This window comes from Hydra vulgaris, chromosome 13 (genome assembly GCF_038396675.1).
Source record: "Hydra vulgaris chromosome 13, alternate assembly HydraT2T_AEP".
NCBI lineage: Eukaryota > Metazoa > Cnidaria > Hydrozoa > Anthoathecata > Hydridae > Hydra > Hydra vulgaris.
In genome coordinates, this window is record NC_088932.1 from 40,764,352 (window position 1) to 40,778,454 (window position 14,103).

Sequence of the window (14,103 nt, forward strand, 5' to 3'; positions counted from 1 at the left end):
TTGTTTCTCTTTTTATTTGAATTTTGACTATAAAAAGTATGTTGCGAGGCAGTAGTTTTTTTTTAAAAGTCGGATGAAAAAGTAACCAGTTTTTTTTTTATTGACATCTGGTGACAACTTATTCATTTTAAACCATTCACAAAATTTCTCTATATCAATGTTCATATTTTGAAATAATGTTATAATATTTTATGCGATAAAAAGAGATTAGTGTCATCAGCAAACAAGACAGTCATTAAATTTGACGCTTTAGGGAGATCATTAATGTAAATTAAAATGAGAAATGTCCAAGTATAGAGTCTTGGGGATCTCCACCGGTTATGTTTAATAAATAAGTTGTACCAGTTTCATTACTATAAACAAATTGTTTACGGTTGCTTAAACAACTTTTAATTAACATTAAAGCATTACCTTTAATTCCATTGTATTCTATTTTTTATGAAGAATTTGTCAAACGCTTTTGATAAATCTGTGAAAACTCCCAACGTATGTTGGAACATCTCCAAAGATTCAGCTATACTGCGAGTAATTTAAAGTATTGCGTGTTCTGTTGAGTAATTTTTTGTTTGAACCCGTTTTGATTGAAGTAAAATATATTATTTAATGAAAGGTGATTATAAATAAAATTATAGAAAATTCTTTCAAAAACTTTAGAAAAAACAGAAAGAACAAAAATTGGGCGATAATTAGTAACATTGGTTAGATTGCCTTCCTTAAAAAATGGCGTGATTTTAGCTATTTTTAAATGATCTGCAGCCGTATTTACATCTCTCAGTCAAACTAACGGAAAATTCGAGTGTCCGTTAGGAAAAAAATCTCTCAACGGTCGGTTATAAAACGGAGAAAAGCAAATGGTATTTCTCACCGCATCTAAACGTGACGATGCCAACAGACGATGATTTTGTTTATTTGGTAAATCTCACCCGGTGATTTTTTAAATAATGGTTGCTGAGTAATTCTTTAAATTTAATTAAAACACGTTACAATACAAAAAATTCAAAGAGTTGGTATCTACTTAACACTTAGTTTCATTATTTTAAATCTTATAATTATGCCTCTTTAACTCTTATGAATTACATGTTTTCTCATAAATCTATTTTCTTTAATTCTTCAAACGGATCCAAATATTAAAACCGAGTAAATTTATTGTGACACATTTTAATAAATCGTGATCTTCTTTTTCGCACCAAAGCGGTTCTTTTGTGTTTAAACTATATATTAACTCAAAAATAAGTTATGTCACTGTGTACCTTGTACTGTCTTTCTGTTTAAGAAATTGACAACTAATTATTCAAAAAATATTTTAAAATGAACTTTCAAAATGAACTTTTGTTAGGTTAAAGAAGAAGATTAAAGGTTAAAAAAAGTTTGGAGGAAAGAAGTTTAAAAAAGAAGGTTAAAGGACTTTTCTTTAGACTAAAAAGCAGCCGTGGCGCAGTGGTTAGAATTCTGGCTCAGAACCCAGAGGTCCCGGGTTCGATGCCGGCTCTAGCCCAATAAGCGACATTTGTAAAAAAGGAGACGTGAACTTCTAGTTAAATGCTCTCCCACGGTGCTCCATGATAAGACCGTAAGGAGTTCTGAGGGCACCTAAAAAAAGAAGTTAAAAAAAAAAATTAAAAAAAATAAAGAAGTTTTTTTTTTTAAGATGAACTTTTCTTAGACTAAAATGAATCTTTAGTAAAAAACATACAAAAAATGCTATTGAAGTTTTTAATCATAATATTTAAATATTCTCTAAAAATCCCCCAAAAAAATAACAATATTTCAAAAACATCTCAAAATAACTCCTAACTAATATTTAATATAAAGTGCCACACACAAAAAGACAAGGAGATTTTTAAAAAAAAAACTATGCTTAAATTCCTCTAATTATGCTAGGTATGGTCTCAGCAGAGAAAATTCCATGTAAGCTCTACATGGTTTTGTATTAGAGCATATAGAAACCTTTAATGCCCATCCAATCGATACTTTGTTGCTAAAGTCATGTAAAACAGAACTGTGTACATTGGTATGTACACAGCGTATGATATGCAGTGATATGATACAACCATACAGTGTATAATTATGTAACTCAAAAATATGGATTGGATACGCAAAAACAAATTCGAAATATCAAAATAGTTTTTTTTAAGGTGCACTTGATATATTTCTAAGATCATCTTTTTGTAAAATAATTATTAAAGGGTGGTAAGCAAAAATCCATGCTGCTACTTTGGCTGCAGCACAAAGATTTTAAAATGTCCTTGTTATAAAATACTACTTAGCACGTGTCTGTTATTAAGTTAATATTGTTAATTGTTTTATGGAACTCACATACAAGTTAAAAAAAAATTATATATGTTCAGCTTATATCATTTATTATAAAACAAAATGGGAACCCAAAAAATGTTTCAAAATAAAGAATTCAAATTTTTAGTTATTACTATCCAAGAGTCTATATATATATGCATATACATAAACATATATATATATATATATATATATATATATATATATATATATATATATATATATATATATATATATATATATATATATATATATATATATATATATATATAAATTAGTAAAAAACACTTATCTAACTTTTTCTTCTACTTGAAGTTTCACCATTGCTGGATCATCAGGAAGAGTAGGAAGAGATCATCAGGAAGAGGAAGACTCTTCCTGATGATCCAGCAATGGTGAAACTTCAAGTCGAAGATAAAAGTTAGATAAGTGTTTTTTACTAATTAATTATATATATATATATATATATATATATATATATATATATATATATATATATATATATATATATATATATATATATATATATATATATATAAATATATTAATGTACTTGTCAATTTATAAATCAAGTTATGTATATTTGCTTTTATACATAAATAAACACATAAATGTTATGCAGATACAATACATATATGTTCGTAACTGTGCGCGCATTATAATCCAATGCAAAATACATTTAGTTTTATAATAACATTTATTTGGTAATAAATTATATAAATTTGATATAGCATATATTATAGCTTATTTGTTATAAAAGTAAACTTATTTGTTTACGCTTGTTTTGATTAGATATCAATTTTTATTTTTCTTAATTTATTAGAAAATTCCTCCTATAGCAGTTTTAACAGAAGGGCAGTGCAGGGTTAAATTTTGGCGTTAACAGCCTTCCGATAACTAAATTTACTCCTGCGGTTTACCAAACGGAGACATAAGAATACAAGTTCATTTTATCCAAAATTATGCAAAACATTAAATAGTACATCTTTCAAGGGTTCATTTGAGTCGATGACAACATTACTACTTATTGCATTGTGACCAACGGATTTATATATTTTAGGCATTTTAAAAGATTTTTTCATAAGAATTTAAAGACGACGACATCGGAAAATCATTAGGATCTGTTTTGTTAGTTACAAAGGAATTTTTTTTAGCTAAATTTAGGCCAACTGATACAAAATATTTGTTTAATTCATTTTAAAACATATCATAGTTGGATTGGAGGAAATATCATGGTTAATTTTTTTAATTAATTAAAATGCGCATGTCAGTAAGTTCTCTTAGGAGATCTTCCAGGTTCATTCACCATCATTCACCTGGGAGATCTCTTAGGAGATCTCCCAGGTGAATTATTCTTGTTTATCTCAAGTAAATTAGAGACTTTTTAAAATTTTATTTCTTCCTTTCAAAATTTTTGGCTTGATTTTTACAAAGATTTTTAGTTTTCTCGTTTTGGCTTTTAAATATTCGACATATGGCTTTGGATTAATTTTAGAGGGTTTTCTGAGATCTTTTGCAATTTATGGCGACATTATACCTTTAGGTTTTATATTTACAGTAGATTTCGGAAAATTACTGTTAGGTTTTATATTAACTGATTTCGGAAAAATGAAATTACGTATAATTCATAAAAAGTTTTAAAGAAAGAGTCATAAACAGGGTTTGCATCTTTAGAACCTTTAACTTGTTTTCAATAAATTAGAGATAATTGTTCTTTGAATGATTTTAAATTCGTATGATTTTAATTTGAATGATTTTAAAGACGTTTTTTATACGTTTTTTTTTTTTGTGATTTCATGCAAACCAACATCAACTTTATTGCAGATAACTAAAATAATAGCAGCCCAGGATCTAACATCAATTCCACGCTAAACACTAACAGCAAAATTAGTTCATCCGGTGTTAATTCTAAAATTTTTTTAGATTTTTCAAACTCGGATACCTCATATTCAGAATAAGTACACTCTTTGCATGAAATGGAACTAATAAATACACGCGTAGCGTTTTCGAAACATTTTTTGTCCGTTCCAAGCTCCGAATAAGCTTTTTTTGTCTGCTGAATAATGTAATCTGTCAAACATTTGTAGAGTGCTCTTCCTGAGAGGTTTTTTTTTATAGCTTTTTTTAGCTTTTTTAATATTTTATTGTCATTTAACTGCTTACTTTTCAAAAATCTTTCTTTGCAGAGCTTTAAATTCAAACCTTTTATATCACTGTGCAGAAAAAGGTCATATTTTTTTAGACCTCTGGTCTGAAAAAAGGCTAAATTTTTTTATGACCTTTTATTATCATGTCAATTAGTTAAAAAAAAAGATATCTCAAACAAGGTATTACTCTCAGAAATCTAAGAAAATAAGGAAATCTACTTGCTCTTGAGCCTAGTACACACTGCCGGAACTCCAATTAAGTTTGTTTCATACTTTCATTTTTTATTATAATTCTCGGTGCGTCTAAGGATCTTTTCACTGAAAAAGTATTACGTAGCTGAATTTACTAAAAAAGACAATTTTAAAAGAATCTGGTAAAAATGTTATTTTGTAAAATTTACCTAAACAGACCTTCCACCAACAATACTGCACTTAAATCTAGCACTTATCCAGATGTCAGTGACAGCTAAAGTTACACACCTTTTTGACTAGTATCTCACATGCTATACTCTGGAAAACAAGACTTCTGCTTCCTTTTTTTATTTGGACCTCCTTTCTTTGCTGGAATGAAACCTGGTGCTCCTATAACAAGAAAAAAAACAACTCAGATTTTTATTTTTATTGATTGATTGAGGGTAAATAAATAAATTGTATATAACATAATGTTCAAATTACATTTTAAGGATTTAAAAAAAATAAAAATATTACAGTACATTTCTAACTCTGAATAGTTGGTTGACTGGAAGCTCATTTATGGGGTATTTTGGCATATAAAGAGACCATCTTACATTGCTTTAACAACTTAATGTTTCTTTTCCCGTGGTCTTTTTTCTGAGTTTTTTTTTCTGTACAACCTATTTTTCAAAATACATTTATTTATTCATAAAGCGAAAAATGTTAAAACTAAATTAACTCACACGTATATAATACGGATTAAAATTTCAAAATTTATAAATAGCAGTGACTTCATGATGAAAATTAATGGTCCTGATGAGAATGTCATCTTGACACTTCATGGATAATTCGATGATAGAATACCCATGTTTCAATTATCTGCCACTCAATGCATTTACGCTTATCATTTATGTATTTACACTATGCATTCTAGAATTTATAATTGTTGATTTATGCCTAATTTGTGGTAATTTACTCATTACTCTAACACCTACGCTAAAAATGTTGTGTGAAATAGTTATTGTAATGCACATACTTCATATAACTGTTTGTGTATAAATATTTATACAAAAGAATGTACGAATGTTTTTGAATGTATTTTCGGGTGCTTAATACAAGGGAGGGGGAGGAGGGGGTTTTGAAGGGAAATAAAAGAAGGGGTGAGAATTTTAGTCCAGACTTAGTAAACAGTGGAGGAGGGTCATAATAAAAGAGTTGGTGGGAAATTTATACGGAACACGAGCAAATAATTTAATTCTAACGTACAAACTATATATAAAACGAATCATTCTACTCCATATATTATCGCATTTACACATCCAGTGAGATTAGAACAGCTTAGCCAATTATCACCGTCCAATTTACGACTTTCACTATTCCCTTGAATATTTTTTACTATTCTTACCACATTATTATCTGTTATTTTTATAAAAATTATTTTGATTTTTTTACATTTGCCTAACTAAACTACTTATAAAACAAATAATTCTACTCCAGCTCTAAAACATATACATGTCTTTGTATAAGATAAGTAATACAACTTGATTATTAAATATCTATACATGTTATTGTTACTGTATTGTTGTCACTCTGTTTAAATATTTAGAAATTGCCAATAGAGTTTTTAAATATAAATTTTACATGATTACCAGGTATTGCCAGAAATTAATTTTATGATACCAGTTTCAACTGAATAATAATATTTTGGTACTAAAAATTTATACTAATGACACATCTTACAACTAAATATTTTACACCATCTTTTGACATCATCATCACTATGTTTCTATATCCTTTGTACTACTATTAGTACTAAAAATAGTTTAAGCTCTTACCAGCCCTAATTATATACTGCGACAAACAGCTATCACATCAAAGAATCATTCATATAACCATTACATGCAAGTTTTACTTAACTCCACCTAGGGTCCTCTAGCCTCAGTGTTGATGCGGAGGTATGTTACAATTGTCCTGATGGGATACCCTAAGATAAATTGTTTTGAGATAAAACATAGAGATACTTTGACAAAAGATACCCTGATATAAACTATTATTACAATACATTGTAAGTTTTATACAAAATGAATGTTGGAAGTTATTTAATTCCAGCTTTCATCTTTTGTAACGTATTGGTTAAACGTTACGCATGCTTCACGAGCATTTGTATTTAAAAATATAAGTTTCATACAAGTTAATGAAATACAAATAAATTAGAATAAATCCTATGTTAAGTATTTATTCAGTTATAAACAGTCAGTTTTAAATTTGTCAGTTTTAAGCTTTATTTTATTAGTCTATGAGTTATTATTTTTCAAATTTAAAAACATTAAATTCTAAATCTTTTATGCCATTGTTGGCCAGGTATCTTTTTTGTTATTTTTATTAGGTTGCATATATTGCATGCTGAGAGGTTGGACTTAATGAAGCTGCTACTTCCAGCACTTGTTTTAAATAATTTGGTGAAATTAATGTTGATGCAGGCAGTGGCAGATTAAGGTTTAACGCCATGGAGCGGGCCATGGAAAGGAGTGGGGAGCAACAAAGATTAAGGGTGGCACATTAACCCCTAGAAACATTTTTTTTCAAGAATCGAACTTGTGATAAATTTATTTTATTAATGTTTTTATTTGCCTTTTATCATAACTATTAAGTATTACTAAGACACTAAGCAATCTAAAATTTGAGTTTGCTAAGTTTACTTTGGTTAACACTTAACGTTAAAAAAAGAAAAAGAAACATTATTGCAATGGTTTGGTAATTTAAAAAAATATTTACACTATAGGTATTACTGAAAGTATGCATTAGGAAAGAAATTTTCTTTCTCGCTAGTTTATACAAAATTTTTTTTGCGAGATTTCATTTCCAGCGGCAAATGCTCTTAGCAAGCTCACATTTTATTAGAATTATTGTCAACCTAAAAAGGTAATGTTTGTCATTGTTGATTACAGATAACTTTTTATCTTAAGCTTACTGAAACTTCTCTCATCATAAGTAGATGTGAAAAGAAGAGTCAAGTCCATTTTGTAGAGTAAACAAAAGATATTGATGCATACAAAAAGTATGCATCAATATCTTTTGTTTACTCTAAAGTAGGGGCAGTTAAATTTGGTTTCAAGTGGACAGTGGTTGCCATACGGGTTTTTGCCGAAAACATTTTTAACACATAAAAACAAGTCTAAATTGCTCCACAATGTTGAAATCAGATAATTTATAATTTGTTTTTTCTCCTTTATTAAAAAAAATGTTTACCGTTTGCAAAGTCATTGGAGTTTTATGAGCATTAGTCTCAGTACTGTCAAAGTAGTTTTGATACACTAAACTATGTCCATGACTGTTTACATTATGATTATAAGAAATATTTTATTTAAACAAAATATCTACGTTTTGTTTTCTACCGTAAAAGAGTGCAAATTTGTAAAGCAGGTATGTAAGCGATGGTTTATTTTAACTTAGTTTTCTATTTCCGCTTTAAAAAGCGCAGAATTTTGTAATGAGAAGCTTAACTTTTAAGGAGGAAGGAGGGGGGGCAGTTGACTGGCTTAGGGAGCACGGGCGGGGGGGGGGCGGGAGGAGGAGGTAGTTCGTCTATGAGGAGGAGGAGGAGGTAGTTCGTCCAACGCTCTATGCTGAATCCGCCACTCGATGCAGGATTTTTGTCACAGTGTGTTGATGGCTGCAGTGAACCTATTGTCCATTTTCCTTTTTTAATTTATGAAGTTTTCTTAATTTCATATAACGAATTAACATAGTTTAACTGTATTTTGAAACTTTAAGTAATGGCTTTAAAGCTCTTTTCAACTATAACAAATTTTTTAACTTAAAATTAAAAAAAAATCTTTTAAAAATTAAAAAAAAAAAAAATTTGTCTTCACTTGTTACAATGTATTATTGTATAGTGTTATGTTACTTTGGTATAATGTCGTGTTACTTTAGTATGTCGTGTTACTTTTTATGTCGTGTTACTTTGCTCTGATATGATATCTCAATTTGAGGTTTTTGAAACAAAATATCTATCACAATATTTTTTTTGTTTTATTTGAACATCATTTAAATTGATCATTTATATTTTGGTTTTCTTTTTTCCGGTTATAAGCCGGTTTATTTTGCCTTTTTATGTTTTTATGTTTTATGTTGCCTAATTGACTTGAATGAGAAAATTGATACATGTAAACATTTGAACTGGTTACGATTTATCTGATTTATTAAAAATATGAAATTTTTAAACTGAACTGTTGACGCCATCTTTGAATGGAATAATTTCTATAACTATTTCATTAAAGATGAGAACAGCACTTTTGTTACAGCATCAATTCTAAAAACTTGACTTATTTCTTGACATCTGTTTATCGGTAAATATTTGAGAAGACAGATGCTAATATCTGAACAGCTGTGCAAAGTTTATCTGTTACAATTATATCTTTTTCAAAATGATCGAGTAATCAAATTAGTTTTGTTTCTGAAATACATTTGCTCAATATTCAAAGAAATATAAGTAGATGGTCAACGATTTAAGGAACTAAAGGAACTTTTCATAAAAAACTGGTTCATTGAACTTTTCATAAACTGATTCATTGAACTTGAGCATGAGATATTAATTGCTATTTTACTAGAGATAACTTTCATTAAATATAATAATAACTTATAGCTTATTTTATATCGTGTTTATATTTTGTTTTAAATAACTATTATTTAAATCAAGTAAGCAAGTTTGAAATAAAAGTAGTATATATCAGGGCCCAGCAAACTCTCCATGCTTGGTCCATGCATGGGATTTATTAGCTGATGACCAGTAGCACTGCTCCGGTGATGCCGTTCATATTCCAATAGTTGGTCATGTTCGTTTTACGATCCGCTGTCTGTGCCGATCATGCCGGCCTTGTTCCAGACTTAAACCATGTTTTTAATTGAAAAAAATTGAATTTGCGCATCCATTATTTTTATAAAGACTCGCCATCTTCAACTTTTTAACAAATGTCAGTTTCCTTATTACTTTTTATTGATTTCTATTGGATATGGGAACAAAAAAGCCCCAAAATTTTAGCCTCCCTGCCCCAATTGTGAAAGCAACAAGTTGAGGAAATATTTTTTGAAATATTTTCAACTAGGCTTATATTCATCAATAATATTTAAACTTCATAGTAAAATTTTTCAGCGTTCAAAAAATATGACCAAATAAATTTTAAATCCCCCTCAATCTGAGGGGGCTGCAAATTTTATATGGTCATAATTTTTGAACGCTGAGAAATTATACTATGAAACTTTAAATTTCTCGATGAATACAAGTCTAGTTGAAACTAGTACAAAAAATATTTTATCAACTTGTTGCTCTCACGTTTGGAGCAGGAGGGGGGGGGGGGCGAAAACTTTGGGTCTCTTTGTTTACAGAGTCCAATCATCGCAAATTTTTGCAAAGCAATTATTTGACATAAGTATAAACATATAAATGTTTGGAGTTTGCTCGATGTCTGGAAGTTAGATATCTCAAAGACCAAAAAATGCTTCCGCCACCCCTATATATTATATATAAATAAAGAAGTACTATTTTTTTATTTTACTTAAAGTACTTCTACAAAAGAAAATTTTTTAAAGAATTATTTATAGTTTTACCTTATTTGCTAATAAACTATTTTTAGTCTGATAGTCAACTGTTTATTTCCATTTTTTTTAACCTGATGTTCAACTGTTTATTTCTATAATTTTAGTCTGACATTCAACTGTTTATTTCCATATTAAATAACCCATTTTAGATAAACTTTTAACTAATGAATGAAGTAAATGAAGTAAGTTTTATCACAATGCATTACTGTGATAGATTAAGTTTCAAAATATTTCATCAGCTGTAGTAAAATTTTTATTTAAAATATGCTAAGTACGAAGTTAATTAAATTGTTTCTAGCTAAAAATCCTTTTCATAAAAGAAACCTTTTTTAATTTAAAAAAAGAACCAAGTTAGTTTGAAAATCCGTTCATTAAAAAAACAATAAACAAAACACTATTTGTCAATACTTTTGACAAATGACTTTAAGTCATAAATATAAAAATTAAGTTAAAAATATTTCTATTAATTTTCTTGTATTTATTCTTATCATTACAATACTTATATAAATTTCAGTGATCAAAACTTTTAAAAACAAAAACAGCTGTGGTTGAACATTTCAAGCTTATATCAGCTGGTGATTACTAAATAGTAAGTCTATAACCACTGCAGCTTAAATTGCAAAAAATTTTCAAATACGATATTTGTTCCTGGCTATAACTGCAAACCAACTGATGAACTATATTCGAATAAAATTAAATATATACATATCTTGTTTAAGTCCAACGCGGTGAAAACTGTGACTTAAAAACCTGATGTAAAAATCTGATAAAAACCTGATGTAAAAATCTGTTAAAAACCTGATGTAAAAATCTGTTAAAAACCTGATGAAAAAATCTTTATATATGGTTTAAATTATTTGTTTTAATGAAAAAAAAATCTACATTTTATATCTATCTATTTTGAGTTTAAGAAGATGTACGATACCAATATGTATAACAATATGTTTGTATAACAATATATTAGCCTAAATACCAACATACAAGCCTATGATAGCAAAATATGTTTAAACAATTTATAAGAGGTGTATCGCTCTAATATATCACATGCCAAACTTTTTTAATAAAGTTTAATTTCCATTTTTAATCTCATTTTATTCTAGTCTCTTGAAAACTTTATTTTTAAGCTGGATGTCCGATTTTTCACGCTTAGACTACATTATGGCTCATTATGATCCACCTTATGTAAGTAACCACATTCAAAGAAAAGTTTACTTTATTTTTTTCCATTCACCAGGATTTCTGAGAAATTGTTTCAATTATATTAAGAATTTTCTGAAAAGAACATTTTCTTTTTAATTTTCGGAAAAAACAATTGTTATTTTTTATTTATTTATTTTATTAATTTTTTTTTTCCATCATTATTGCTATATTTAATTTTTTTTGTTTTTTTCGTGTAAATATATTCAATCCGTGTGTTAATAACAAGATAGGTAGCAGGGGCGAGAAGAAGACTAATATGTCTTGTCGATAAGCCCCTTGATAAATTCAGTAAATGTAAAGTTTAATTTAAAAGTAAACACTTCCGTTAACTATATAAAATAAACAAACGTAAAATTGGGAAAGTAATAAATAAAACATCTATTATTAAAAAATAACAAGAAGCACTATTTGCTTAACTATTTACTTGAACATATTCTTCTAAAAGCACAAAAATATTTTATTTTTATTTATTGAAAAATCATGAATTATTTTTTTTTAAATATTAAACTTCACAAATCCAAAGTCTAAGGATCAAAAAATAAAAATAACAACACATATTAAACAACAAAAACATAAATAAATTTGAAAAGTTACCAAGTGCATTTAACTTAAGCTTTTCTAAAATTAATATTTTTCATTTCATTAATAGATCAATCATAAGGGTATTTTGTAATTTCAGAGAGAGCTTTGTGGTAAATCATTTTTAGTAATAACTGTCTAAGCTTAGCCTTAAACTCATTTAAAATTGTTAGAGTTTTAAGTTCAGTTGTGAGTATTTAATTCCATACTTTTGGTCCTATAATTGAAATCAAAAACTTAGTTGCCGCAAAATTATTAATATTTAAATTTATTGAAAACCCAATAGAATAATATTTACAAGATAAAAATAAATAAATAAGAAAGTTCTTTCTAGTGATTTTTATTTATTTCTCTCTTGAAGAGTTTGTTTGGAAATGTCTCTTTGCTCTTTTGCATCTACTACAAATTTCAAAGTTTTTTCAATGTCAAGTGGAATTTTACTTTTGGCAAGTGCTATTTTCACCTTCTTTTTATTTTGTATTAATTATTAAAATTTAACGTCAGACCACGGCATAATTTTCGTATATCAAAAATAAGAGTGTTGAAGTAAAGGGTTAATCAGTTGTTAAAAAATAATTTGTTCTCTCTAAATTCTTTTGTACTCTTCTTTTTAAATTTATTTTTCTCTCAAATTTCTTAACCAAAGGTCATTTTTAACAAAATTACATTTTTGTTAACTAAAATAAAAATAATTATAGCAAATTGCTTTTTTATTTACTTTGTTTAATTAGACAAGAAGCCCTTAATCTTTTCACAGTTCATCTGTGTATCAATTTTTACAGAGTATAAAACAACAACAACAACAACAGCAACAACATCAACAACAACAACAACAGCAATAACTATGCAACTTACAAAGTAGTAACTTTTATACGGCAACCACTTTCTCAAACATAGCTAGCCAAAGTTTTGTATCTCATTCAATGGTACTGATCTTTGAAACAAAATGCTTTTTTTGTTGTTTTATTTTATTTTAGTTAATAAAATTACCACTCTTTTAGAAGAAAACTAAAAGACGATGTTTTTTCAATAGATAACATACTTGTATGCGTTTGATTCCTTTATATAAATCTCTAATCGCTATTTTGTTCACTCCTATTTTATATATTATTCATAAACTTTGTTCTTTATAAAAATAAATTTCTAAATGCTTTGTATAATATTTAGGGGTTACATAGAAATAAACCAATTCCTATATCTAATATTTGCTTGATATCATATGTTTCAAAAATTTTAATATACATTTGAAACTTTATAAAAATAGAATGATAAAAAAAACTGAATTGTGTACCTAATTATGTCCCTCCCGAGCAATGAAATAAACTATATATGGTCAAAGATTATTTAGAAAAAAAGCATCAGTAGTTACAAATGTCAAAAAGTTCATGCCGCTTTATAGACACACATATATAAAGGTCGTAAGCGTTTACCCGTTTTACCTGCTAGTATTTAAAAAAATAACAACTTTTACTTGAAATATTTACTCCACACAACACAACCATCGCACTACTCTACCGACTTCGGAAACACTAAATACGTAAAAAAAGTTATAATTAAGTTGTATAGAGCATTTCTTTAAATTGGGCATAATTTACTTATAGCAATAAAAACTTCCTCTAAATTTAAAAGAAAGAGCTTAAGTAGTTATTTCATAATTGTTGAAAAAAAATGCAAATAACTTTAGGATAAATTCAAAGCTCCTTGTTTATAAAACACTTTTTTATTTCCTGTATTTCTGTATTGAAAATGTGTTCTAGTTGCAAATTTTCTTTTCATTACCTAAGTTATTTTAATGTTCATTTTCTCCATGGGGGTTTTGTTTTTCTTATTCAAGCTGTGTGAAGTAAAAAATTCTTCAGGAATAATTAAGTTTTTTAATTTTGATAAAATTTTGATTTCTCCATTATTGAATAAAAAAAATGGCAGATGTAACTGCAATTTCAAAAATGGTTTTATTTATATAAATAGCCTTTGAGACATATGCCTATACAAAAGTATTTCGTACAACTCCCTTGTTATTAAAAATGAATTAGAATTTTTATTAGCAAAGTTTTATTAACAAATTTATTAAAAAATTTAATAACAAATTAACAATTTGGGACGTTGTGCTTTA

At 27.5% G+C, this 14,103-nt stretch overlaps 1 protein-coding gene across 4 annotated transcripts in view; it reads right to left on the reverse strand.

Annotated features, from left to right (window-relative positions):
- LOC105844959 (potassium/sodium hyperpolarization-activated cyclic nucleotide-gated channel 4) overlaps nt 1–13,040 on the reverse strand; it is a 43,614-nt gene extending 30,574 nt beyond the window's left edge. The window contains exons 1-3 of one of the 4 annotated variants that reach the window (XM_065816994.1): nt 12,846–13,028; nt 6,449–6,597; nt 4,841–5,021 (exon numbers count right to left, since the gene is read on the reverse strand). The gene's annotated coding sequence lies outside the window, so the exon portion shown is untranslated. Of the gene's footprint in view, nt 1–4,840; nt 5,022–6,448; nt 6,598–12,845 lie in introns of all 4 variants that reach the window. The other 3 variants (XM_065816997.1, XM_065816991.1, XM_065816993.1) reach the window with 3 other exon arrangements.
- Nucleotides 13,041–14,103: the final 1,063 nt, after the last annotated feature.